The following is a 25,590-nucleotide window of genomic DNA, read 5'->3' as shown; positions in this document are numbered from 1 at the left end:
GCAGGAACTGAGCTAATCTGCCCTTGATTGCTTTCCCAAGCCAAGAACAGGGAGCTGCAAGTGACATGGAGCAGCCTAGAAATGAATCTACACCCATATGGGATCCCAGCTCTTGCAAGGCCAGGTCGTTAGCCACAAGGCTACTGCACTGGGCACTTTTATCTGTACTTGTTTTCAATCATAGAGCTAAGTGGAAAATGAAAATTATGTCCAAACTGTAGAATATAGTGGGAATGAAGAAATATGAGTCCAGAGCTAACTTAGTTTCAGTGTGATTGAAACAATCATTATTTGTTGTAGCATGAAAGAAGTAAGATTTCTCTTGGATTTTTTCTCCACACCAGGACTTTGGTTCTTAGCGTAGGTGAAAATTTTGCTCTGTATTACTTTTAATAACATTTTGACCAAAATAATATAATGAAGAGTTATATCATTTATACAATTTCTTTATTCATAAGTCCATGTTTCCAGTCCAAATCATTAAAGTAACAATAACACTTTTTTCTGCTGAATGTACACACTGCTGAGGCACAGATTAAAAACCTATATTTAGCTAGTTTGTTTGCATTTCATTTCCTGTATGTCTAAAATATGAAAGCTTAATAAATGACTTTTAATGTGGTTAGTTGAAAGTTTGTTCCTTTTTCCTGCTGTTGTGACAAGAGTCTTATTAATATTTGTTTAAACTGGATAGTTTAAGCAATATTACTTTCTATAAAATGCAACACAGGAGATTTTAAAGGAATGCTTTAAGGTAGATACAGTTAAACCTTTATTTGAATTGCTGTTTGAGATAAGAATAACGTGCTGAGAAAGGGCAACGAGGGAAGAGTGTAGGGGGCGGAACACAAGGGACAGAGGAACGTGCAGATGGCGTCTTGGAGCTGTGCCTTGACAGTGCATAGAAACTGTTGCCCATATATTAACTTAAAAATTAAAGTAAAAAAATTAAAAAGGAATGAAAATGATTTCAAACAGGAAATATAATTTACATACAAAATTGTACCACATAATTCAAAAATTCAAAATAAAAAATATATATAATTTTTAAAAAGTATAAATATAAGAGTTATGGGAGTCACAGAAGTTGCAGAAGTAAAAGCTGGGTTTAAAAATACATTTAATAAAATAATATGGGAAAATTTTTTCAATCTAGAGAAAGAATTGGGAAACAACATCCAGGAGGGGCTTGGAACTTCCAACAGGCTTGACCAAAAGCAATCTTCACCAAGACACATGATAATCAAGCTCTCTTCAATTGAACAGAAGGAAAAGGTCCTTAAATGTGCATGTGAAAAAAATCAACTGAGATGTGAAAATACAATGCAGTATGCATTTCTGCTTCCAGACAAAGATGGACTCCCAATGAAACTGTTTAGTATATTTTGACAATAGGATGCTGGACTCTCTGTCATTGTCCATGCCCACAATGATGGACATATGGCTGTGAATGAAGAACTACACTATAGTAATGATATAGGGGAATTCAGTGAAGGCAGAGGGTACTGGAGAGGGGATAAGGGAAATCCCACGATCTATTGAACTATCACAAAATGATAATAATAAAAAGAAGCAAAATTTTTTTAAAAAGTATTAGATATTAGTATAATTTGTGGTTTCTTTTTAACTGCAGGTATTAACTAGGTAGAAACTTCTACTTCAGTGTTTATAGGAAAAAAAACTCATCAAAATCTGAGTATATGTGTCCCCAAGAAGCAAGAATGAATTGTAATTTTAGGAATTTGTCACTGATTTCAAAGGGTGGATCCAAGGCAAAATCTTGAAATATTTGAAAAAGATTCATAGTAATTTTTGAAGTGATTTGATAAGATGCTAGTATCCAATCAACTTTATTCTTGTCTGTAATCGCAAAAATCTCTGAAGCCAGCAATCGCAACAGAAGTGAAAATGTGAGAAGGCAGTCTGTGTGAATGAGTCTGAGCAAGTCACAATTCTAAACTAGAAAATGTATCTACAAAATTTAGTTTTACTTATTTGGAATATATAAATGAAATAGTGGCAATAAATAGGCAATTTACTTACATTTTAAATTTAATTGCAAGGTATTTTTTCTGTTTAAGTTTTGAATCCCCTTTTTTTTCTTTTTTAAAATTTCCATCGATGCTTTCACATTTCTTTATAATCACAGGCTTAATACACAACCAACCACAATGATTAACTAGTAAAACACTGAAACGACAGTTCCCACAGGAATAAAGTCGAGAGTTATGAACAATATTCAAATCATAAACATGTCATTTTCATTCTTATTGTTTTATTTTTCTATTTAATTCTAGCTATCATAGGAAATATATAAAAATCATATTGTATATAGGAAAAGAGTATCTTGAGTGAAGTTCATCAACCCCAAATTCTTACACTAACTACAAGAGTAAGTGTACATCATTCTGCAAAACATCCATACTCGCACCTCCATTCTCTTCTTATTTCATTCCCGTAGGAATTCCATCCCATTCCCATTCCTACATTTATTCTCGTCCATCCCTATTTCCATCTCTGTGTCCAGCTCCAGCTCCATCTTTCTTCATCTAAAGCCATCTCCATTTCTGTATCTTTTTGATCTATACAATTTTCAAAGACAGAGATTAGTAACTCCTACATAATGTTCGTGTTTCATAATTTCCACATATCTGCTGAAATATACTTCTGTGATCATGTTGATTACAATATGTTGTCATGAGTTAAATTGACATTGTGCTATGCGATTACTCTGGCTGCAACTTTTACTTGGAGCAAATTTTCGATTTTGCATCTACCTGAAGTCTGTCAGGCTGCTTGTTAGTCTACAAGAAGGTACAGCTTAGATTGTAATTACATGAAAAAAAGAAAATAAATGTATTTCATCAAAAGAAATAGGAAATCATTAAAGCTACATGAAAATTAAAAGAATAAGTATTCATATTATATAACAAAGTTACAGAACTTTGTGTACAAGTCAAAAAGATTAGAACTGTAACCTGATGGAGGGCAAAGAAAAATCTAGAGTACACACAACTATTAAGAAATAATATAAAGTTGATAAAGATTACTTGATTTTTTGGGCCTGACACATGGCTCAGTACCTAATCCCTTGCATTGCATATGTTGGAAATCCATATGGCCACTGGTTTGTGTCACAGTTGCTCACTTCACACCCAAATCCTTGCATGTGGTCTGCTGAAGCAGTAGAAAATGCTCAAAGCCTTAGGAGCCTACACCCATGTGGGAGACCCAGAAGAAGCTCCTGGTTCTTGACTTTAGGTAGGCTTGGCTCTGGCTGTTGCGGTCACTTGATGAATGAACTAGTGAAGGGAAGATTTTTTTCTCTTTGTATCTCACTCTCTCTGTAAATCTGCCTTTCCAATAAAAGTAAATAAAAAAGTTAACTTGTTTTGAAGTTACACATTGGTGTTTCAGCATCAATGTAATCTAGTAGTAAATGTATTAAATTTAAAAAATAAAGCGGAAGTGGGGAAGTGAGAAATTCTAAATCTTACTATATTTTGAGATTACACACTTATGTAATTTTAAAGCATAAAGATTATGAGTTCAGAAATTTACCTAACTTAAATCCTCCTTCCCAGGATCAAAAATACAAGGGGCAAAAGAAAAATAAAAAGAAATAATGCACATTGAGTGATATTTTGGAATGAAGGTTTGATTTTAGAATTGTGACTATGGTATTTGAAATGAATTTTATAAACTTATAATTTTTTAGTAATAACAGATAGAAGGCATTAAAATAAATACAATTTAACCCTTCTACCATAGCATAAATAAATGCATATATTGTGGAAATATAACTCTATTATATAATAATGAAACATTGGATATGAGAGAAATAACTTATGAAAAAATTTTCAGAAAAATATGAAAAAAAATTTAGAATTATGGAAAACTATGGATTTCTCATTTCCTCTAAGTTAATTTACAGATTAATTGTGACACAGGAAGAATCTCAGCAAATACAATTTAAAATTTTCTGCATTAAGTAATTGGGCAAGTTTTTTTTAGAATAGAAAATCAAGGTTTAATACCTTTTCAGACATGAAAGTACTGTGAAATAGCATGAATACAGAGGAAAGGACAAAGTTAATGGAAAAATATACACTGTAGATAGAGCTAGAATGTGCTAGACTGTATAAAAAAGCTTAGAGTGCTGTTTGCATGTATATCTTCTGCTTTTGTTCCTGTAGCCTTATTTTGGCAGCCTGGGATAGCTCAGGGAGACAGAAATTTATTTCAAGAAAGTGGACAGCTTTTATTTAATCATTTAAAACTGCATCAGTGAGTAGACCTACTGATACAAAATTTTCACAATATAAATTGACCAAGTTCATCAGTTGGCAATGAAGTTCTATAATTATATTAATCTTATGTGGTAACTGTTTTAATACTGAGCAATATTCTTTTTTTACATTTCTTATTTCAAATTCTATAGTACAATTCTGTAGGGTCTGGGATTTTCCCACTCCCCCTAAATTCTCACCCGAGACAGATTTTTCTCATATTATTGCAATAGTACAGTCCTTCATAAACAGTCATAAGTCTATCAGTCTAGTATTTAATTGTGCGCCAATATTGCTGGCACAGACAATGTCAGACAGTCCAGCGTCTCATTATCTAGATATGTCCAGCAGTATCATCAGAGTCCATCCTTGATTTGAAAGTAAGGATGCATACTGTATTGTTTCTTTCTTTTTGTTTAAGATTTATTTTATTTTTATTGAAAGGCAGTTATACATAGAGAAGGAGAGACAGAGAGGAAGATTTTCTGTCCGATGGTTCACTCCCCAAGTGACCGCAATGACTGGAGCTGAGCCAATCCGAAGCTAAGAGCCAGGAGCTCTTTCGGGTCTCCCACGTGGGTGCAGGGTCCCAAGGCTTTGGGCCTTTCTCAATTGCTTTCCCAGGCCAGAAGCGGGGAGCTGGATGGGAAGCAGGGCTGCCAGGATTAGAACCAGTGCCCATATGGGATTCCGGGCGTGCAAGGCGAGGACTTTAACCACTACGCTATCGTGCCGGGGCCCTACTATATTGTTGTTTCACATCTGAATATGATAGTCTCTATTTCAACATCATTACACATTCCATTATATGAAAACCTGCAAAGCAAAGTCAACAGCAGGTATGAAATTAAAGCATTTACAGTACCAGGAAGTTGAAAAACACTCCATTAAATAACTAAGGCATGGTGAAGAAAACACAAAAGCCTCTTGGATAAAATGATGGTACCATGCAATCCATGAGCCAGTGAATGAATTCTGAATAATACTGAACTATTCTATGCAGTGAATTTTATCCCATAGAATATGGTGAAATATTTTAAGAATAAAATACAAACTTGTCACAGATTTATAAAGTTCATCTTGTTTTTATAGTTTCTTGTATTCATAATATTTATCTTTCCTTATTTTCTCTTATATACATTTGGTCTTTTTTTTTTTTAAGTCTTCATTTAGGACCAGAACAATGGTTCAAGTGGCTAATCCTCTGCCTGCCAGAGCTGGGACCCTTTTATAAAACTGGTCATGTCCCAGCTGTTCTACTTCCCATTTACCTTCCTGGTTTTGGCCTGGCAAATCAGGAGGATGGCTTAAAACCTTGGGACCCTGCATCCACATGAAAGACTCAGAGGAAATTCCCGACTCCTGGCTTCAGAATGACTGAGCTCCGGACATTTTGGCCATTTGAGAGTGAACTGGTGAAAAAAACTTTCACTCTGTCTCTCCTTTTCTCTGTAAATGTGCATTTTGAATAAAAATAAATAAATATTGAAAATGAATCCTCATTTGTTAATCATCACTTCTTTAATACTTTTAATGTCATTAGCTCAGCTATATATATATTCCATCTTGAAGTCTTAGGGTTAAATCTGGCAGCCTTACTTTTTTACTATCTTATTTTCCAAACTCAGATTGATACTACATCCCAGAAATTGACTTTTGTATAATTCTTCCTGGTACTTGACATTTAGAGATGTGCTTGAAATAACAAAATCTTCATTCCTTTCGATAGTATTCTTGCTAGCTGCTAATCTAAATTAAACTTGAAGACATTGAAGGATAAAAGGATTAGTTTCTGAGAATAAATTTCACCTTCGGATGGTGATGGCATTTAGGAAATTGTCATATCTATTGAGTTGAAATTAGGTTCCTTTCAAATGCATTGAATTAATGATAGTGCTTAGATTCAAAGTACAAATCAATCCTTACTTCATAGCTTGTGACACATAGTACATCCTCTCTTTTTAACCACACTTCTGCACTGTGACTTTGCAGCCCCACTAATTAAAACTTGCATCAGTTGAAGTTTGGAAAGAGAAGTGAAAATAGTGGAGTTGAGATAGCATAAGAGATTCATCGCAGGAAACTGCACCAAAGCTGTGGGAACTCGTGAAACTAAGTGTCATTTGTTTCTGTAACTAATACCAGGCATGTATATGGAAAGGTAGGGTAAACTTGGAACTTTGAGGAATAACCTATAACACATGGCAACATTTCCATTTACTGCTGACAAGCTTCAAATGTAAGTGAAGTAGGTAACACATAGAATAGGAAGCTATTAATTAAGAAACTAAATATTTGGTCAACTCTGGAAGGACAAACTGCAAAAACAGATTTTTGAAAAGAAACTGTTGGAACACACAAACCTCTGCACATCTTCTGAAAGGGGATATTGAAACATTTACTTTTTTATACATCTTCTTAAGGATGGGTATATAGCAAAAACACTTGGAAGATAGAGGATCCTCTGATTTCAACATCATATAAGTTATTTTTCTTCTGACTAAAATAACAAAGGTGCTGGGCCCAGCACAGTAGCCCAGTGGCTAAAGTTCTCACCTTACATGCGTTGGAATCCCATATGGGCGCTGGTTCTAATCCCGGTCACCCTGATTCCCATCCAGCTCCCTGTTTATGGCCTGGGAAACAGTAGAGGACAGCCTAAATCTTGGGTTCCTGCATATGAGTGGGAGACTAGGAAGAGGCTCCTGACTCTTAGCTTTGGATTGACTCAGCACCGGCAGTTGCAACTGCTTGAGGAGTGAATCAATGGATGGGAGATCTCTGTCTCTCCTCCTCTCTATATATCTGCCCTTCAGTGAAAATAAATAAATCTTATGAAAAAATAATGAAGCTGCTCTCTTCCCCTGGTGCATAGATTGTACATGCTTGAGATCCATCTAAAAGAAATATTAAAGTTACAATTCCTCCATGAAATCCTGTTGACTATGGATTACAGCACAAGGAAAAGTCATACAACTGTTAAATCCATGATGTCCAATGTGATACAATTAACAATGAACTTCAATTCCGATTGAGTATATAGTGTCTTCTGCCAGCATTCAGTAGGATATTTTATTAGATTACAAACTGAGTATAATTTAGTTTGAGAAAAACTAATTGAACAGAGATGAAATGCCACAAGGAGTCTCAATGCGAAAAACCAGCACCCTTGGGACAACTTCCTGCACTTTAATGCTGGAAGACTTGCTGCGTGTATTCACATCCCAACATTAACATAGTTTTGGTTTCACTCACCGCTTCTGAGGATAATGAAAATTCCTCTTGTGGACAATATTTGCCCAAATCCATGAGAAAGAAGGTAGAATTCTAGCATAGCTTGTCTTATTATATTCAGATTATTTTATTAAGTACATAGCCAGTGAAGAGGTTTAATTTGTTTCTCTGTTAATGTAATCTAGTCTTTGCAGCATTAGACTTCTACTAAAATCAATACCTGTGACCCAATAGCCACATATTGTCTCACTTTTCTCAGATATACCTCTTATTCTATGGGAAAAACCTCACAGTATAGCCTGATTTCCTTTTTTCTTTGCATTTTTGAAATTTGATTGTGTTTTGATACCGTTTCTTTGGCAATGGGATCTCCTTTCTCCCTCCCCCAACTTCTCTTTCATCCCCTCTCTTTTCCCCACTAGTTTGACAATGTGCGTCTTTTGTAAATTTTTCCAAGTCCATCACGGTGCTGCTGGAGTGCCTCCCAACTATGTAAAAGACTGTCATAATTTCATTGTGGGTTCATTTTTGTATCCTGGGGCCTTAATGTAGGTGCAATGAGGATTAGATCTTTGTTATTTATGGGCAGTACCAATAACAGTGACAAAAGAGACATTGACCATCTCAGGTGATGAAAAACAATCTGGCTCTTATGGATGGTTGATTAATGAATTACATCACAATGCCTGATTTGCTTTAAAGCTAGTCTAATTATACTGCTTGCTTTTGATCTAATGAGTGCCACCTACCAATTAGCTCATCAAATTATTGAAACAACGCAACTACATTCGCCCAAGGAACCAGAGTATACCCCTTTCTCTCAGCGCCACAAACCTGGCTTCCCATGTATATTGTTAGCTTGTCCACCCTGAATGTAGCGTCTGGGACCTTTGTGACATTGGCTCTTTTCCCTGCTGCCTTGACAACATGTAATTAATAAATTACTGTCGAATTCTAGAATTTGTGTCTTTGGTGCATGTGCAGAAATAATATAGGGCAGTGACTTCTCCCTCTGCTGAGAAAAGAGTAAACTAAGTCAGGTGGGCTTTGGTCAACACGATTAGGCAAATGTGCATTTATAAACTTCGCTTAAAGAGGTCTGCTAAGAATGTATGTGTTCTTCTAAAAGTCAAATCTTGGAAGGTAATACCAAAGTGATTATATTGTGGGGACTCTGAAGTCATGAATTGAATCAGTACACTAGCTGAAGGGCTAGAGGCAACTAACTAGATTACTCTTAACTTTTTTTTGTCACCTGTCCTGTGTATAAACAATTCAAGGTATCAAAAACACAGACTTCTTTCTCACTATGCTAGTAATTTGAATTTAGATTTGACAGCTGATAAATTGTTGGAAAGCAGCCTCTCTTAATTATACATTGTTAAATTTCTGGTAAAATGAACAGGTTACGATCAGGACATTCAGTTTTCATCTTCTCTCTTGAGGCACATTTGATCCAAAATGTTAATGAGCCTGACTTGGCAGCTAGGTAATAAATGGCACCTGACCTAGTCACCCTGTCCACCACTGTATTTCCACCCCAAAATCAGCAAGAACCAAGAACCAAGAGGTAAAGCACCATCCTGACTACATATTGAAGAAGGAGCTATAGCCGAAGCTCATTTAAACCGTATCATCGGGTCTAGCGTCTAAATTGGAGACCCAAAGAATCATTACATATGAAATATTCATCATTTTAAAGTATTAATATTTTCTGCTTTGTTACACAGCAATACAAACTGATTAATGACCTTTAATGTGTTTTTAATAAGTAAAAATTATTATAAATTCCTTGTGTCGGCAATGTTTCATATTCAGCAGTCAAGGCAGGAGGTATGTTGTAAAAAGAACATGTGATTAAGAGTAAGAAATAGTATATCACACATTGCAGCTGACATTTCAACTGAAATTCCACTTTCTCAACAATTTAATCTTTAAGAACCCTGATTTTATAAACATTGTGAGCTATAAAATAATCAAACAACAATATCATTTCTACCATAGGCTTACATACACAATACAAAGTCTATTTTCCTTGTTTTTGTCCTCTGATTCACTACATTCTCTTTGGACCATGGATGTTAAAATATGTTGCACAAAGAGGAGATTCATTTCATATTTCTTATTTTTGTACCAATTCTTGTTAACTCTGAATAGATTAACACACACCTCATTGGTATTCTTAAGCTCTGTGCAAATACTTTTTCCTAAGATGTACAGATTCTTTCAGTATGTTTTCTTTCTAATAGTAGGCATCATTCCTCGAGAACTTCACTGTTGCTCATCTGTGTCTCATGATCACCCCTGGCAGTGTGTACATAGACAGGTTATCAGAAGTCTGCATCTATTTACTTTAAAGCCACTAACACCTTTTGAACTAAGCATTGAAACACAGAACTGGAAATTTACCATGATCTGTACATCTGCCGTATCTGTTCGTAGAAAAGTGCTAAGTATTCTTTCCCTCTATTTGTTACGTCTCTGCATCTTCACTTCACTCGAGTTGCGTTGGTTTATTTCTCTTTGCAGATTTTTCTTCAGTTGTACCTTTATTGATTCTCTTATTTTCAGAATATGTCTTCTTCATTGGCAAAAGCTTGTTTATCCCCATTGTCTTTTATTTTTGAATGATTTATTTAATTTTAGCTCCCACATTATAAAGCTAAAAGTAAAAACAAAATATACATACAAAGCAAAACAAAAATAAAATGTCTATTATGTCATTATTGCTACAAATATATATTTGTAAATATTATTGTTCATCTTTATCAAAGCAGTGATTAAGAATAATGTATTACTGGGCCTGGCACATTGGCCTAGTGGCTAAATTCCTAGCCTTCTTTGCACCAGGATCCCATATGGACTCTAATCCAGGCAGCCTCGCTTCCCATCCAGCTCCCTGCTTGTGGCCTGGGAAAGCAGTCGAGGATGACCCAAAACCTCGGGACCCTGCACACACATGGGAGACCTGGAAGAGGCTCCTGGCTCCTGGCTTTGGACTGGCGCAGCTCTGTCCCTGTGGTAACTTGGGAAGTGAACCATCAGATGGAAGATCTTCCTCTCTCTCTCTCCTTCTCTCTGTATATCTGACTTTCCAACAAAAATAAATAAATCTTAAAAAGAATAATGTATTATTATATGTCTAGTATCTGTGATTTAGTAAAATTTTAGTGTATACGAATGGAAGGTTTACCTTTTCACTTGATTATAGTTCTTGCCAATTATTCATATATAATAAGCCTTTTTAGTTTTGAACATGTATTAAGTGGTGCACTAAGGCTTTGGATATAATGTAAATTGAATGTTTGATATCTTAAACTTGGAAAAAGTGATAGAGAAGAATGGAGAAAAAGAGTGTAGAAGATTATATCACCATACTCTTAGAGTTGTATCATTAAATGCTTTGTATCTGAGCTCCGTGCAATGGCTCATTGGCTAAATCCTTGTCTGGTACTCACCTGGATCCCATATGGGTGCCAGTTCATGTCCCAGCTGCTCCACTTCTGATCCAGGTCCCAGCTTGTGACCTGGGAAAAAATTGTGGATGAATCAAATCCTTGGGAGCCTGCATCCATGAGAAAGATCCAGAGGAGGCTTCTGGCTTTGGTTGGAGCTCTGACCTTTTTTGGGGAGTGAATCAGTATATGGATGGTCTTTCTCCCTGTCTCTACTTCTCTCTGATAATCTGCCTTTCCAATAAAAACAAATCACTATTTTAAAAAATTAAAATAAGAAAATTCACCATAAATGCTTTCAAAGGATTGAATATCAGGATAAAATATATAGCTCTGCCTTCAAAGTATTAGAAGCAGAACAAATGAAAAGATATGAATTTAAAATTTCATTATAACTTCATAAAATGGACCAAAGAAATTTTTTCTTAGGAATTTTTGCATGGAGGGTGTAAAGATATTCCATGATCTGAAGGAGGTTAATCATGCTTGGTTTGGTTGCAATATACATCTGGAGGCCAGGAAAGAGAAAGGGAATGCCTAGACCAACATGAACTCAAGTTAGTCAACCTTCCCAGAGAACCAGCCTCAGGATATATCTGGAATGGCATAAAGACGTCTTACTGCCCCCATCTCCTACCGGCCACTGTTTGACCAAAAGGCCACCTTTAATCTGTCAGCTGTCAATATTAAAGCTCCATGTTTATACAACTACATGGATTTTGGGAGTCAAAGCTATTCAACTTAAAAAACAAGATTCCTGTCCACTCTCTTCCTAAAATTTCCTTTAACCTGTTTTCTAAACCTGGCCTGGGAAAGAAATTTGAGCCATATTGGCGTGCTTCTTTGTCCTACTTCTTGGCTAATTACTTTGGTTAAGGCATATAGGTTTGATTTCCTCCTGTTGTTTAGCATATCAGAAACTTTGTGTGTATTTATGGAACTTAATGTAATGATGTAAATGGAAACATTTCATAAGTGATGATGATCATATATGTCATAAATTATATAATGTAAAATTTTGTTTATTGTGTATTTCTTCAAATAAATTTTTGTTTTGATATTCATCCATAGAATTTTACGTACGAGCTCTTTTTTTTGTTACTGGTGGTGTTTCACTTAATTCACGTATCATGTGTGCTTATCCATCACCTCCTGAAGGACATTATGCTTTTCTCAGGTGAATCCCAAGATACAAAATGGCTAAATGATGTGATAAATTTATGTTTAACTTTTTCTAAGGTGCAGCATGGTTTTTCCCAATTATTCGATTGTATAATACTACCATGAGTGCAATGTCGTCTCATTTTTAATACCTTTATGAAAACTTGCTGCAGCCAATTTTTTAGACAATTTAAAATACACTAGTGTAATGTTTATTTTTAGTTTCTACTTCTCCCAACGTTAATGATGCTGAACATTGTTTTATGTGCTTATTCACCATCTGTACATCTTTAGTGAAGTGTCAATTCAAAGACTTTGCCTACTTTTAGTGTTGTTATTTACCCGCGCAATTACCATTCCCAATTTTCTTCCTCTCTCTAAGCAGATCCAAAATTTCACTCAATATCAATTTCCTTCTGCTTAAAAACTTCCTCTAATAATTGTTGAAGTGGAATTTTGGTGGCTTTGAAATGTTTGCAGTTGTTATATATAAAATGGATTTTATTTTGGTCCTGAGTATGTTTGTGACCATTGAGTAATGTTTGACAAGAATTTCTTTCTTCCTTAAATTTTACAATGTTCTTCTATATTTCTTCTACATTCTTCTATATTTATAAAGTGAACATAGCATGTTCTAAACATAATGTGTGGCTATCCTTATTTTCATTTCTTGTATGCTATATCCATTGTTTTGTCTGGATTTTTTAAATGTTTTCTCCATGTCAGTAATGAAGAGCAACCACACCATGACGTGCCTTAGTAAAGTTTTTCTTATTTTTTTTTTCTGTCTCTTGTTCTTAACAGTTTTGAATACATATAGCTTCATTAACCCCAGGGATTCTGTAATTTGTAATTTCGATTTCATTTGAAAATGTTGTGGTCATTTGTTCTTAACATTTTTAATATCATCTTTTTTTTTCCTCTAGTAGATGATTGCTAACTATAAAAATACCTCCTGTGGTTTAAATTGTCCCAATGTTCTCCAAAGTTCTTTATTTAATTTTATTAAATGTTTCTGTCATGATGTTTCTAAAACTGCTTAAAATATTATTTTTATATCAAATATCTCTAATTTTAGGTGTTTGAAATATATTATTTGTCATTCCTATTTTTTAACTTAAACACATCTGCAAAAAAAATCAATTTGTATGTTCCATATATGTGCAAACTCCTGTAGGTTATCTGATTTGCTTTCATGCTGTTATTTATCCCCATTATGTATTGTTTTTCCCCAGCTCATTTTTGTAATTGGTAATATTTGGTTGCACAATGAACATTGCTTATTTTAATTTTTCTTTGCAGATTTTTTTAATCCCCTCAAATACCTTTGAGAATCTTTCAGGGGCACACTTGAGATGCTGGGAAATAATTTATCCCTTGTGATTGTCCTTTTTTTTTTTTTTTAATTTCTTTTTATGACACAGTTTCATAGGTTCTGGGATTCCCGCAACCTTTCCCCAAACCCTCCCCCCATATTGAATTCCTCCATATTATTACATTAGTACAGATCATCACCAGTAATGATTCCTTCGTTGGAGGCATGGACCATGCAGAGTCCAGCATCTCATTGTCCAGACATATCCAACAGTTTCATTGGGAAACCCTCCCCAGTCTGAAGTAGAGCTGGCAGAGTGTGACTGTTGCTTTTAAAGATATGTTATTGCTATCTGGAACAGCTTATGGTATTTGTGCAGTTATTTCTCAATTTTTAGGCAAATGCCTTCTGCGCTAGTGGATAACTCCGAACTATGAGTTTTCCAAAACTGTTTTGTTGAGGCAGGTACCTTTTCAGGCATTGTTTATAGTGACCTTAGCTTGCTTTAATCCTTTCAGATGGTCTTCCCATGGTTTCAGGTAATTTCCTCACATATGGGTTCTGAAAATTTCCTTGATAAATATTGAAAGTGGTATCAATGCTGGTCTCCTGTGCTGCTTTCTCAGTGCTCCTTTGTTCTCTGAACTACTGTACCATGCACATTGTCATGCAGATCACACATTCAAAATTTAAAAACCTAAGCATTTTGGTTAGGGACATGAGGTCACATGTGCAAAATGCCACAACTTACTTTTTTTTTTTTAAGATTTTATGTTTTTACCTGAAAGGCGGAAATACAGAGAGGAGAGACAGAGAGGAAGATCTTCTGTCTGATGCTTCACTCCCCAAGTGAGCCGCAATGGGCCAGTGCGCGCAGGTCTGATGCCGGGAACCAGGACACTCTTCCTCTGGGTCTCCCATGCTTTGCAGGGTTCCAAGGGTTTGGGCCGTCCTCGACTGCTTTCCCAGGGCACAAGCAGGGAGGTGGATGGAAAGTGGAGCTGCCGGGGTTAGAACCGGCACCCATATGGGATCCCGGGGCGCGTGTAAGGCGAGGACCTTAACCACTACGCCATCTCGCTGGGCCCACAACTTACCTTTAATTATGGGTCACTGTTGTATAGAAACACATCACAATGTTTTTGACATATCCAGCAGGGGAAAGACATTACTTCCCTTTCAGCTACAACCTCTCATTTCTATTAATGTCCTGGCTCCCCCAGGTAAGCATGCCCACAATTGAAATAGAGGCCTGCTTGCATGAATGGCTGTCCACACTGTGCAGGCTGTCCACACTGCCTCACAGGGATTCAAAAAAGGGGAGCGTTCTCCATTTTTTCCTAATTGCTGCTCTGTAAAATTAAGTGTTGCTTAATTAAGTGTTGCTTAATTTTAGAAATAAATATTCAAAAATAATATTCCTATGGATAACAATGATAATAAAATGAGGAATAATTTATGTTTAATTACTAACATTTTAATTATTTACATCTGTTCAAGACCTGGACAGTGATATCATTGTGAAATGTGTTTCAGAAGAGTAATTCTGGAATAATCACTACAAATGACTTGAAGAAAAAAGGAAGACTAAAGTGGTAAGGTTGTATAATGAATTAACTAATAGACAACACTGAGAAATAGAAAAAAAATGAGAATGATTTGAGAATGATTCTTGACTGTGTATTGCAAGAGAGAATCAATCTCTCAGTGTGGCATTGCATATATGTCATTTAATGGTATAGTAATAACAAAACAAGCAAAGATATTCAGATAAACCAAAAATAGAAGTATGATGATCAAAACAAAGTTTAAGAACAGAACAGAATTAGACTTTTGGGATTTGTAATGAAAAAAAATCTGCTGATAGTGAAGCAAAGGAGATTTCATTAATAAATAAGACATGGTCAACATTTATGGAAATCTGCTCCAATACAACTCTATAATGCTGATGAAACATTACTTTTTGGCATAATTTCCCCAGAAAGACATATTCTACAGCTGATGAGACAACCCCTACTGGAATTGAGGATGCCAAGGACAGAATAACTATGCTGACATGTGCTAATGCAGCAAGAAAGCAAAAGAGTAAAGTTGCTGGTGCATACAAAAGTTTGTATCTTTGTTGCTGTAAAGATCTTAATTTCTTGGCTTACCATTGTACTTCCAAAAAGGCATCGACCATCAGGGGTATCTTTTCTGACTGATTTTGCAATCATTATTTTAATTTAATTTAATTTAATTTTAGTTTAGTTTAGTTTTATGACGCTTTATGACAACCAAATAAGGTTCTCTTATTTGCTGTCAACTGTTCTGCTCATATACAAACCTCAGTTTGCATCAGAAGTAATATCTATGGCATGCTCTTTCCACCAAATGTGTCTTCATTACTTCAGCCAGATGACTGTGAAAATCCAAGTTCAATGAAAATAAATATTGAACACTTTTTTTTTACCACATTTTAATATCAGTGAATGGAGACACGAATGTGAAAAAGTTTTTAAACCAGTTTAGCATTAGGGGATACTGGTTTTGCTGTTGTTGATGCTTGGAATACAGGGAAGAGACAATGTGCATGAATACGAGAATGGCTTACTTGTGATTGTGTTCAGTGATACTGATGATGAATATGGTGATGGCTTTGTAGAAGTTTGTATTTAGGTCCCAGGATCCCATATGGGCATCAGCTCTAATCCTGGCAGCTCCACTTCCCATCCAGTTTGTGGCCTGGGAAAGCAGTCGAGGATGGCTCAAAGCCTTGGGACCGTGCACCAACATGGGAGACCTGGAGAAAGTTCCTGGCTCCTGGCTTCGGATTGGCATGGCACCGGCCTTTACGGTCACTTGGGGAGTGAGTCATCGGATGGAAGATCTTCCTCTCTGTCTCTCCTCCTCTCTGTATATCTGACTTTCCAATAAAAATAAATAAATCTTTAAAAAAGAGAGAAGTTTGCATTTAAAATGAGAAAAATGATGTATAACCACTCCACATATGAAAAACATTTCTTTGGGCAGATTTATTCCAAGTTACTGAAGAGTCTCCACAATTTTAAAAGGAGTATACTTACAAGTCCTTCCTCAGCCATGGAGTATTTTTATGTATACTAGGGCCGCTGATTATGTTCATTGATTTTCTACCCTGCTATCATACCAGACTTCATTATGAGTTCTAATATTCTCTTAATTGAAACTTTTTATTCTCTTATGCTTAAAATCATTTCATCTGCAAAGATCTACAAAAATGTGAGTGAAGATATAAGGTTTGTTCTATTTAAGATTCAATAATCAGGGACCCTCATGGCAGCCTATAGGTTAAAATCCTCGCCTTGCATGCCTCAGGTTCCCATAATGGCAGTGTTTTTCATCCTGGCGGCTCTGCTTCCCATCCAGCTCCCTGTTTATGGCCTGGGAAAGCAGTGGAGGATGGCACAAAGCCCTGGTACCCTGCACCCATGTGGGAACCCCAGAAGAAGCTCCTGGCTCCTGGCTTTGGATTGGCTCAGCTCTGGCTATTGTAGTTGCTTGGAGATTGAATCAACAAGATGGAAGATCTTTCTCTCTGTTCCTTCTCTTCTCTGTGTGTCTGACTTTCTAATAATAATAATAATAATAATAATAATAATAAAATAGAAGCATGTTCATTTTATTTAGAACAATTTGGTTTAAGCAGCTATGTTTGATATTAATTCAAATAATGACTATTTAAAACTTAATTGACTATTATGGAGTTCTTTACTATATTTTGAATTACAAAAGTTTTCATTATGAGTATATAAAAGTGGGAATTTCTTGTGAATGAAAACTTTGTCCCATTCAACACTGTGTCTTTAGTTCCAGGAACAATGCTTGCATTGAATTCATTTTCAATACATGATACTTAAATAAAATAAGAACCATTGTAGAAAGTGCCCATCTTGAAATATCTGATTTTTTTGATACTAGTGAACATATGAAATCAACTAAATGAACACAGTACTAGGAGGTGGAATGGATAAAGGGCACAAGCTAGTGTGGTTTATTATTGTGTGGTCCAATATTTTTAGACGCTTCAGAGCAGACCAGCAGCCTGGATACCAAGGAATAGTTGATGCCACAACAGTGATTCTGAAGTCAGGCTAAAATTTATCACTTTCACAGCTCCACACAGTGAGAGCTAATTTTATTGTATTTATTTGACAATATCTAGTAAAATAGAGCACTTTAAAATATTTTTTAATTGAAACATAAGAAATAGACCTAGTTATGTTGTATCACGTGATGTATCTTAACTGTTTATTCACTTATATTTCCATCTAGTTGAAAATCGGAATTAAAATGGATCAGGCAATAGCAGAAGGCCAAGTAGTCTCCTACGTGAGTGACAGGGACCAAATAATTGAGTCATCATTCATTATACCCAAGGAAAAGTCAGTAAGAAGCTCTATCAGAAGTAAAACAACTAACTGGATCCACTATCCCAATATGAGATATGCAGGATGTGACCACCGATCCCCTTGTACCACAACACTTTTCTAACCACCTGATATATTGACTCATGTATAAGATTGCACATGTTCATATCACAGAAAAGACATTCACCTCCAGTTTTATCACTTCTTTATTCTGAAAGCTTTCAAAATATTTCCTTCTAATTAATGTGGGCAATTGTCCTTACCTGCTACCTTGTGGGCATGGCTCACAACTTATCCACCCCTACCTGAGGCACGGCTTCCAGCCTTGCATAGGGAACATGACCTCTGAGATGACTGACAGGTCAAGGGAAATAATGTGCCTTTTAGCCAGTCACAGTGTCATTATTGGGCGGAGAGACTGAAGCAAAATGCCCTCCTGCCTTCTCCTTCCTTAACCTTTACAACCTTGGAATTTTCACTAAATAAGTGAATATTCCTCACCAGTTTGGCTCCAGTGGTTCTGCAGCTCAAGAACACTGTTGCCTCTCCCTCGGTGACCTTGTGGCCTGCTGGCAGGAATAAACCCTGAGAAATTAAAATTAATGCAATACATTATTAATATCTATAAAAACTATCCCCGTTTACAGATGGCATATTTTGCTACATAGGAGAACCAAAAGACTCATTGAGGACAACACTGGAACTCATAGAAACTTTGGCAGGGTAGCAGGATACTTAATTGATGAACGTAAATCAATGGTGCTAGTATACACAAGTAACTTCAAGGCTGAGAAAGAGCTTGTTCGTACAATCTCCTGTCAAATGGTGGAGAAGAATCTTAAATAACTTGGACGTCTGTGATGAAAACTATAAAACATTAAAAACAGAAAATATTAAACAATGGAGAAATCATGTTCCTGGTTCAGCAGGATCAATATCGTCAAAATGTCCATATTACCAAAAGTAATATACAGATGCAAAGTAATCCCAACCAAAATCCCAACAACATTCTTCTCAGAAATAGAAAGCAAAATTAAAATTTTATCTGAAAGCACAAAATACCATGATTAGTCAAAGCTATCTTGAAGAATAAAAATCAAGCTGGAGAAATCACAATTCCATACCTCAAGGCATACTACAGGGCAGTGGGCATCAAGACAGTCTGGTACTTGTAAAGAAACAGAGAAAAAAAAAATCAATGAACAAAATAGAAACCTCAGAATGGGGCCCAAACATGTATACCCCACTAATGCTTGATAAGGAAACAGAGTAAAATCCAGGGAAAAAATCCTGGTTTCTTCAAGAAATACTGTTGAAACAATTGGCTAGCCTGCAGATTTAAGAAACAAGAGACCCAACCTTTCACCTTATACAAAAATCAGTTCCAAATGGATCAGGTTCTAAATTTGAACCCAGTAAACATCAAACTACTAGAGGGAAATATAGAAAGTTCTCTCCAAGATACAGGAACTGGGAAAGACTTCTTTGGAAAGTCACCAAAAGCGCAGGAAGTCAAAGACAAAATAAACCACTGGGACAAACTCAAACTAAAAAGCTCCTGCACAACAAAGGAAATGATCAATATAGTGAAGAAGCAGCCAACAGATGGTAGAAAATATTTGCATAATACACAAGTGATAGGGGACTAATATCCAGGATTCACAAAGAGCTTCAGCAAGTCAAATACAGCAAAGCAAACAACCCTGTCAACAAATGGGCAAAGGGAATGAAGTGACATTTTTCAAAACGACTGCTTTCCCAGCCACAGTAAGGGAGCTGGCTGGAAATTGGGCCTGCCAGAATTAAAACTGGTGCCCGTATGGCATCCCAACACATGCAAGGTGAGGCCCTGAACTGCTAGGCCACTGAGCTGGGCACCCAAGATGCTATCTTAAAGCCCTCTATCATAGAGGCTTGCATGTAACTAAATGAGAAGGAGAAGCCTGGAGACAGGGCGACTTACCCATTTTAGTTCGGTTTAGGAAGCATTACACGTTATTTATATCCTTAGCTTCTTGGCCAACAAGAATCACATGCCATACTTAGAGTTGAATAAGACAAGATATATACCACTCTGTGTGTGGTCATGGAGAAACAAATTGCTGGAAATTTAGGTTTTTATGCCACAATTTTTTTTTTGTTTTATTTTTGGTGACATGTTCAAAAAAGCTAAAATACATACTACATTATACTTATCTCCTGAAATTTCTTTAACTTTAATTTAGCAATACTGAATTCCTAGCACTTCTAAATACTGCTATGTCAATCATGCTTGATGTTGCAATGCTGATCATTGTGGAAATTTTTTAACTTTCAGTAGTTCATTATAAAGTGAGCTGTTGGCTTGAGATATATATCCTTTACTGTATTGACTTACAATCTTTATATATCTGTTTTTAAATCATTTAAGGATACTGAATTTTATCACATGTTTATTCTGTCACTAAGGAATAAGAAAAAAAATAATATACCCACACATGTATGGTCAATAAATATTCAGCAAAGGCATTAACAGTAATCAATGAGGAAATTTTAATTTCTTGAATAAATGGTATGGAGTTGAATCTCAACTTGTAACAGTGTGAAACTGTGAAATATGATAAATAGAACTATAAACTAGAGTAAACATAAGAAAAATATCTATGCCATTGATTTTTGTGAAAACTTTTTCAATGCCATATTTAGGCATACACTATTCCATTGTTGAGAAAGAACTTGTATTATCAGTCTCATTCACAAGAGCTACAAAAAAATTAAAATCCTTGAGATAAATTTGAACTAGGATATAAAACCTCTTTACAATAAGAATTACAGAATGTTAAGGAAAGGAAGAAGAAATACAAATAGGTAAAATTTTTTCATGTTTATGGGTTGGTATTATTAATATTAAAATGTCCATAATACACAGGGTAGTTTATAGATTCCATGATACCTCGGTCAAAATATCAAAGGCATTCCTCTCAGACTTAGGAAACACATCCATAAAATCCATGTGCAATAAAAAGAGACACTGATAACCTAAAGCAATCTCAAACAATAAGTATAAAACTGAAAGCATGGTTTTATAGTTTCTACAGAGGTCAACTTACATTAGAGTGGTTATAATCCTAGCAGCTGCATCCTGGCGCAATGGAGACTCAGAATGTCGGAGCATATTGGAAACCTCAGAAATTAACTGAAGCTTACACAACTAAATAATCTTTGACATATAAGCTAATTAGCTCCGTGGAAAAAGGACAATCTAGTCAACAAAATGTATGGGGAACACTGAACCTTTGCATGCAGATGCATGAAACAAGACAGTACACCCTACACACAAAAAAATTAACAATGGATCAAGTATTTAAATCTAAGACCTGAAATTATCCAATTAGCAGAGGAAAGTATTGGGGGAATGATTGGCACAGGCATGGGCTTCTTAGATAAAACCTTAAAACAAACAATAAAGGCAAAAACAGATAAGTGGGAATACATTAAACTAAGAAGCTTCTACATTGCAAAGGAAACACTAAACAAGGCTGAGAGGCCACTGACAGAAGAGAAGGAACAATAATGAACTATACATCAAATAAATGACCATATAAAACTCCAATAAATCCAACCAGCTAAATGGGTTAAAGATATAAATATGTGTTTTTCAAAGAATGTTAGATAAGTGGCTGACAGAAATATGAAAAGATGCTAAGGATAACTGAGAGTCGTCACTGAAATTCAAATGAAAAGTACAATTCATTTTCACCTCACCCAGTTGGGATGACTGATATCTAAACTTCTAAGTCATTAAGCACTGATGCAGATAGAAAAAGCAAGGAAGGAGGGAGAGAAGGAAGAATGATGGTACGGAATGTGGCAAAAACAAAAAAGGTTAGGGAAGTCTCTGTGCTTCTAAACATGTACTGCGGAATGCAGGAGTTTTTTTTCACTTTATATAAATAAAATGAATTTAAAAATACTCCCAAAGTTTGACTCTGTAACAATTTTTTTTAAATAACTGAAATGCAAGAAAGTTATCTCTATCTCTACATTTATATCAGCAGAATTCACAATAGGTGATATATTGTATTAATTCAAGGATTTATGTAAAGGTAGAAACACACACACACACACACACACGCACACCGGATACAACAGCCATACAAAAGAATGAAATCCTATCATTCGCAACAAAATAGCTGCAACTGAAATTATCAAGCTTAATGAAACACTCCAGATCGGGCCCGGCGGCATGGCCTAGCGGCTTAAGTCCTCACCTGCAGCGTGCCAGGATCCCATATGGGTGCCGGTTCTAATCCCGGCAGCTCCACTTCCCATCCAGCTCCCTGCTTGTGGCTTGGGAAAGCAGTCAAGGATGGCCCAATGCTTTGGGACCCTGCACCCGCGTGGGAGACCTGGAGGAGGTTCCAGGTTCCCGGCATCGGATCGGTGCAGCACTGGCTGTTGCGGCTCACTTGGGGAGTAAATCATTGGATGGAGGATCTTCCTCTCTGTCTCTCCTCCTCTGTGTATATCCGGCTTTCCAATAATAATAAAAAAATCTTTAAAAAACAAATATTGAAATACTCCAGATCCAAAAAGACAATTCCGTATCTGTTTCTACATCTTACGCTCAGTGTGCTATCATTGGGTTCACATCTATTGTTTACGAAGGATTATAAATCACATCACTGATGGAAGACACAAATTGTGGTAAAAGAAAGGTTCAAATCACTGTAAACTGCTACAATCTCTTGAAAGTAACATACGTATCTGACCATTGAGTATGTATGGCTTATTCAGATTACATTCTATATAAAATATAATATTTATTAAAGAATAAGAAACATGCAACACATAAATGTATCATGTAACTCAGTAAAAATTTAGAATATATATAAATACACATTAGCATCATTAATACCCATTAGAATTTTGAGTACATGTGATAATAATATGGATTATTTTGGAGTCATTTTGGGTTCTCCACGAGAAAATGTATGCCATGATTGGTTTCACATGAGGTAGACAACTACTATCCAGCTCCTGATGATGCAGTGACACTTGATGTCAAATGCTGGGAATGTGTCCCCTTTCCTTATCTTCAGTTACCAAATTCATACTGAATTTCAAACTTCTGATTCAAATTTTATCTTCTCTGGAAGACATCTTTTTATTCTTCTGTATACAACACACTGCTTATCGTAGTATTTTAGATTGTGGCAATTTAGGTATTTTCATAATTAGACGCACATCTATTGGTTACCTGCAAAAGCATTTTTTGGCACCAAAATTCTAATGCAAGCACTTTGTTAGGAATTAATTCAGGCAATTTTGGAATCATTCTGACTTCAGAGGCTGCCGCTTCAGGCATCAGGTTTTCTAAACTTAGAGCCTACTCCTCTTGCACAGTGAGTGGAGCACCAGCACCAGCAAGTCAAATACACCTCACAATCTCTTAATTAGAAAATGCAGGAGAGTTGGTGCTTTATCAGTTTTCCTTCCCTAAATTTGAGGAATTTATTTTCTTTTCCCTTCAGAGTGAAGTGATGTCTGAGGTTAAGAGCATAATCATGAGTACTGGATTTGTTTATTTCCTTCCCAAAATAATTTACTAATCCCTTTTCCTATACTACTTTGTATCTTCCAAATAAATAGTTGAATGCAGGTTTCACCACCTGCTTCTGTAGGATTCTAAACTAATACAGGAATTAAAATACAAAGGGAAAACTGCCAATTAAGATGATGTTACAGCTTGGTAACACTACTAGAAGCAAGCTACTACATTGGTACTTCAAGTACTCAGGGATAATTAAATTAAACAATGAATTTTCCTGAAAAATATTTTGAGATACATGAATAATTTTTTCTAACTACAACTATTCAGTGAATGCTTTAAAGATCACTTCTTTTGTTTTAAAGATTTATTTTATTTTTATTGCAAAGTCAGATATACTATAGAGAGCAGGAGATACCAAGAGGAAGATCTCTGGTGATTCACTCTCTAAGAGGCCGCAATGGCTTGAGCTGAGCAATTTTGAAGCCAGAAGCCAGGAACCTCTTCCGGGTCTCCTACGTGGGTGCAGGGTCCCACGGCTTTGGCAAGTCCTCAACTGCTTTCCCAGGCAGGAAGCTGGGTGGGAAGCAGGGCTGCCGGGATTAGAACCGGCACCCATATGGAATCCTAGCACATGATAGGCAAGGACTTTAGGTGCTACACTGCCACGTGAGGCCCTAAAGATAACTTCTACTTGCACTGTAGAATTACAGCAGGCAAGGGTAAAGAGAAATAGCAGAATTACCCTACCAAAAGGAAACAATGGTTGACAAATTGGTATACTATCTCCTATTAGTTATTGACTGAAAATGTTGCTGGAGCACTTGTGTTCTCTTGAAGGTTTAGTCTGCTCTACACATGGCAGAGGATAAGCCTGTTTCCAAAGGAGCAGAATTATGGGTGCCTGCCCCTTGAAAGCCACACAGATCCAGAAAAACAAAAGAAAAATAAAGAAAAAAAGAAAAGAAGACAAACTGAAATTTCTCAAATTAAAATTTTCAAGAAAAATATTGTGTTTTACTTCTGTTTGCTTCAAAGAGTTTTATTACTGTTAGGGATGCACAAAGTGTTATTTTTTCAAAATAAAAGAATTATGAGGATCAGGCAAGTGTAAGGGCTAAGAAATTGTGTTGATACTCAGCTCAAGTGTCACAGGATGGTTATACAGAATAGAAACTGAGAAAATCTGAGATAAGTTTGAAACTATCTGGTCATAAGATTTTTAAAGCTTAAATATCAAATAATATAAAAAATAAACAAATGATAAAGGCATTTTAATGCTCCAAAATTAGCTTCTCCTTAATTGAAGAAAACTGAATAAGGAAAGTCATATGGTCATTAGGCAAAAATATTTTTTTGAAAATTTAAAAGATGGGTTATTTGTAAAAATGTAGCGGAAGCCAGACACTTTATGGGGTAGGTGTTTCTAAGATACAAGTAAATAGTAAGTCCGAATAAGCCTTAAAATAATATACAGCTCTATATTTGGGGGAATTATTATAATAATCAAAATATTTTTATGTTTTTCTGAAAATTCAGATGTGAATTTTTACCTATTTTAGGTCAAATGTGGTGAAGTTTCACCATTTTCTACTTTTCTGATAAGAAATTCAGTGCACAGCACTGATTAAATTTTCCTTAGGAAAAGAAAAATCTCTCCACTTTTCTGATCAATAACTATTTACTAAATCTAGAAAGAAGAAAGAAAACTAAAATTGCCTTTGATGTGGTGAAACACTTTCACTGTCTTTTCAAAGAGAGAAATTGAGATGATGGAATCAATGCCTATGTTTCTATAAATGCTAATGGTAACATCAGAAATTCCTGATATGAACAACATGTTACATTTTCAATATGCAATCAAGTGTCCTAGATTTAACATATAAACTACCTTGCCATCTTTATCTTTACAGCCCTGTGACACCAAATCTCAATGAGAAAATGCATCTTAGTGAGCAGACTGAAATGATTTTGGTTACCCTGGATGCTTTGTTTTTTTCCTTCATTTTAGTGTTGTCAGCCTTGTCTGTGCTATCCGTCGCCATCTGAAACACATTGGCAGCTACAAGGTCATCGTCTCAAACATTTCCCTCAACTGACGTGTACTGCCCGATAGCTGAAGCATTACCTTCTTCAGGGATCCAACCTGACTTACTACCTGATTTATTACCTGCTCCCTGGAGGAGACTGCCACAGACCAAAAACGATCCCGGGAAAT

Source organism: Ochotona princeps, chromosome 1 (assembly GCF_030435755.1).
Source record: "Ochotona princeps isolate mOchPri1 chromosome 1, mOchPri1.hap1, whole genome shotgun sequence".
In the NCBI taxonomy this organism is placed as follows: Eukaryota; Metazoa; Chordata; class Mammalia; order Lagomorpha; family Ochotonidae; genus Ochotona; species Ochotona princeps.
This window is presented reverse-complemented; position numbering follows the sequence as displayed.